Here is a 4,256-nt window from a genome sequence, read left to right on the forward strand (position 1 = left end):
TTCATTTGACAAATACTTATTAAGTTGTTATGGCTCCCTAGACATTGCACCAGATGCTGAGAATACAACCAAAGGAAGATAGTCCCTGCCTGGGAAAAGCTTATAGTAATTAAGTGAGAAATGACACTCTAGTATAGTAAATGCTAAATAGAGGATACTATGAAAAGACAACTAGAGAGGGCAACACAGAAGCTCACAATTGAAAGATAAGTCTTTCCAGTACAGGGAAGAGCATATTCAAAGACTTGAAGATGAGAGATGGAACTACTTTGAGGAACAGAAAGAAGTTCAGTTATGTCTAAACCCTCTGAGGTGTAGGGTGGGGAAGAGGAGATGAAAATGAGGAGAGATGAGGTTGGACAGAAAGAAGCCTTGAAAGGCCTTCCAAACCTATTAGGAGTCAGAATTTCTCTTATGAGCAACAGGAAAGCACTTAAGCAGAGCAGCGACATGATTACATTACATTGTGGAAGATCCTCCTGCCTGCCATATGGAAATTGGATTGGAGGTGAGGAAACTCCTCTCTGAGGTCCAGAGAGCAACTGGGAGGCTGCTACCAGAGGCCAGGGAATCTTGTCCCTATGGCCTAGATTAGGGCAATGGAAGGGACCCAAAGCACATTTCATTTCAAAGAGGTGCCTTCAAGATATTCCTTTGCACTTTTCTTCTAAAGAATAACTTTTTCAAATTGAGTAAGTAAAATGTGGGTTGGATACACCTCTCTCATTTGTCCACATTGAAGTGGCCTAACCACTGGGTAACTATTAATAGACACTACCACACTGTCCGTGACAACTGCTGCAACAAATGGCTTAGGGCCTAGAGAATATAATTAATTCCTATAGGAAAGTCTTAGAAAATCAAATCCATTATGCAATGCCAAAAGTCTACCTCATTTCTCCAACTGAAATCCTAATTTCTAAAAGGCAGGGATTGTGGTTTGAGATGATCCTGAAGAGGAAAGAAGTCAGATCATAGAAGTCACTCTATTAAGAACTTTTTTCCTTATCTGAAGAACAATGGGAAGCCATGGAAGGATACTAAGTAGGGAACTGACACAATCAGACATGCATTTTTCATATTAAAAAAGCTTTTAAAAAACTTTTTTGGGGTGCTAGGGATTAAATCCAGGGCCTCACAATGCTAATCACATGTTCTACCTCTGATATCTATCCCCAGCCTCTAAAACCTTTTTAATAAAAAATTGCAACATACTCAAAAGCGTAGATAACAAGTGTAACAAACCATAATATACATATGACTCTAATTAACAGCTATTAATATTTAGCACACTTCATTATCACTTTTTCTTCTCTTTCTCCTTTTTAAACTGAAATATTTAAGAGTAAATAGACCTTATAGCATTCGACCTGTAAAACCTTCAGTGCACCTAACAAATAAGAATGATTTCTCATTTAACAATATCATTATCACATCTAATAAAATTAACAATAATTCCTTAACATCAGTGTGTTAACTTTGCATCACTGTCACCAAAATACCTGACAATAACAATTTAGAGGAGGGAAAGTTTCTTTTGGGCTCATAGTTTCAGAGGTTCAGTCCATGGTCAGCAGATTTCAAGGCAGAAGCATCATGGTGGAAGAAGTGGCAGAGAAAAGCTTCTCAGCTCATGGCAGCTGGGAAACAGACAAGATCCAATCCAAGGGCACACTCCCTTAACCTGCTTCCTCCAGCTACACCTCACCTGCCTACAATTACCACCCAGTAGACCATTCAAATCCACTGATGAGGTTACAGCTCTCAAAATCTAATAATTTCACCTCTGAACATTACTGCATTACCTAATGCATGAGCTTTTGGGGTGGGATTAAAGATCCAAACTATAACAATCATCTAATACAGAGGCCATAATCAAATTCCCAAGGGTCGCAAAAATGCTTTAAAAAGAAAACAATTGATTTATTTGAGTCAGGACCTAGACAAGGTCTACACATTGTGTTCTCTTAAACCTCTTTTACTTTGCAACAGTCTTCCCTCCTTTTTGTTTTATGCCATTGACTTATGGGAGAAACCAAGTTCATTGTCTTATGAAATATTCCATCCTTTGAATTGGTCTGGATGCTTCCTCATGATGGTGTTTAACTTATTATTCTATCCCCTGTATTTATTCTAAACTACAAGTTAGATTTTGCCTTGAATGGTTTGATGCTTTAGAGAATTTTGTATTTCACAGGCAACCCTGTGTACTTTCTTTTTTAAAAAAATTTTTAGATGTTGATGGACCTTTATTTTATTATTTATATGTGGTGCTGAGAATCGAACTCAGAGCCTCACACATACTAGGCAAGTGCTGTACTATGACTTCAGTTCCATGTGCACTTCCTTTTGATTCACATCAATAGGCATATAATGTCTGCTATCCCCTTTAATATTGACTAGGGGGTTCAGGTAATGATTCATTCATTGTAAAGATGTTTGTCCTTTTTAAACAGTGAATAATCAGTGGGGTGATACTTTGGCACCCTGATAATGTGTAGTTCCAGGTGATCTTTCTTATAATGGTTTTAATGTCCCTTGATGATTATTAACTGCATCAGTTATTTCATTAGGAGTGTCAAATGGTGATTTTATAGTTCTACCATTCCTGTGTGTGTATTAGTTGGAATTCTGTAAAGAACTTTATTCCAGGGCTGGGGTTATGGCTCAGTGATAGAGCACTTGCCTAACATGTGTGAGGCACTGGGTTCGATTCTCAGCACCACATATAAATGAATAAAAATAAAGGTCCATCAATAACTAAAAAAATTTTTTTAAAAAAGAACTTCATTCCATCAACTAGAACTACTTGGCAATCTAAAACAGAATTAGAAACCCCCCAGACTGGGGAAACCAGGAAGTCTCCACAAGGACCACTATCATGGCTGTGCAGTTTGATGGAGGCGTGGTTTGGGGGGTGGACTCCAGAACAACCACCTATTCATGACCATATTTTCTGCTGCCATTCAGGCTCTACACCCAGGCTGTAGCGGATACTGTCACTTATCAGCTTGGTTTCCACAACATTGAACTGAATGAGCCTCCACTGGTAAACACAGCAGCCAGCCTCTTTAAGGAAATGTGTTACCGATACCAGGAAGATCTGATGGTAGGAATCATTATTGCTGGCTGTGATCCTCAAGAAGGAGGACAGGTGTACTCAGTTCCCATGGGAGGTATGATGGTAAGGCAGTCCTTTGCCATTGGAGGCTCTGAGAGTTCATATATCTATGGTTAAGTTGATGCTACCTACTGTGAAGACATGACCAAAGAAGAATGTCTGCAGTTCACTGCCAATGCTCTTGCTTTGGCTATGGAACTGGATGGCCCGTGGAGAGACGATCTGCCTGGCAGCCATTGAAGAATCAGGGGTAGAGCGGCAGGTACTTTTGGGAGACCAGATACCCAAATTCACCATTGCCACTTTACCACCTCCCTGAATCTGGGATTCTAGAATGTAATAAGATTCACCCCCTACTGATACAAAATTTAATAAAGTTTGTCAAAGAGAGAAAAAAACAGCATTAGACTATGGTTCTTTTACAAAAGAAGTGAGCTTTTCTTCCTAAAATGTACTCATTTACATACTAAGAAGATACTCACTTGCATATTCATTAGCTGTCTCACCAATTCTCAAAATCCTTTTGTTCTTATAAACTCCTTAATACTTTTGTGTATTTTTCCTTAGCCCTTTATACAGTGGCCTCTATCATCTCTCAATATTCTCCCCTGCAAACTCCAGTTTCTCTATCAAGTTCCAGTTCAAATGTTCCCTTCTCTGAGAACCTGTCCTTTATCTTCCCAGGCATAATTTACTACTGTTTTCATAGTAGACTGTCCTTACCTCTGTATATATTAGTTTAATTGCTTAACTTCCTTTTAAAACTCTGAACTCCTCAGCATTGAACAATATTCCATGATAGTTGTACTCAATACATTAAATTGAATGAAACAATGTTAAAAGTTGAGATTTTCTTATCATTCTTCTCTTGGTATTCCAGTCCTTTCCAATTTTCAATAATATTTTGTATTTCATAGTGTTTTGAATTTTCATAAGTAGACCAAGAAATGCTGAGTAATAAGATTGCCCAATTAGTAAGAGAATCAGAAAAGGATGCAGGATTTTCTGACAACTACTGTATTTTTTCCCCATGATACAACATTTTTTTCTGTAATAGCTTCTACTTTTCAGTAGATTAGTTGGGTTAAACAAAAAATTTTGATTTAAAGCAAATAACACCTTAATGTAAAACTCT

At 37.9% G+C, this 4,256-nt stretch overlaps 1 pseudogene across 1 annotated transcript; it reads left to right on the forward strand.

Annotated features, from left to right (window-relative positions):
• Positions 1–339: 339 nt before the first annotated feature.
• Positions 340–3,491, forward strand: LOC306651621 (proteasome subunit beta type-6-like; annotated as a pseudogene). Its single transcript has 2 exons — positions 340–508; positions 2,844–3,491. The product of its transcript is annotated as a proteasome subunit beta type-6-like (transcript).
• The last annotated feature ends 765 nt before the right edge of the window (positions 3,492–4,256 follow it).

Source organism: Sciurus vulgaris (assembly GCF_902686455.1).
Source record: "Sciurus vulgaris genome assembly, chromosome: X".
Taxonomy (NCBI): Eukaryota; Metazoa; Chordata; class Mammalia; order Rodentia; family Sciuridae; genus Sciurus; species Sciurus vulgaris.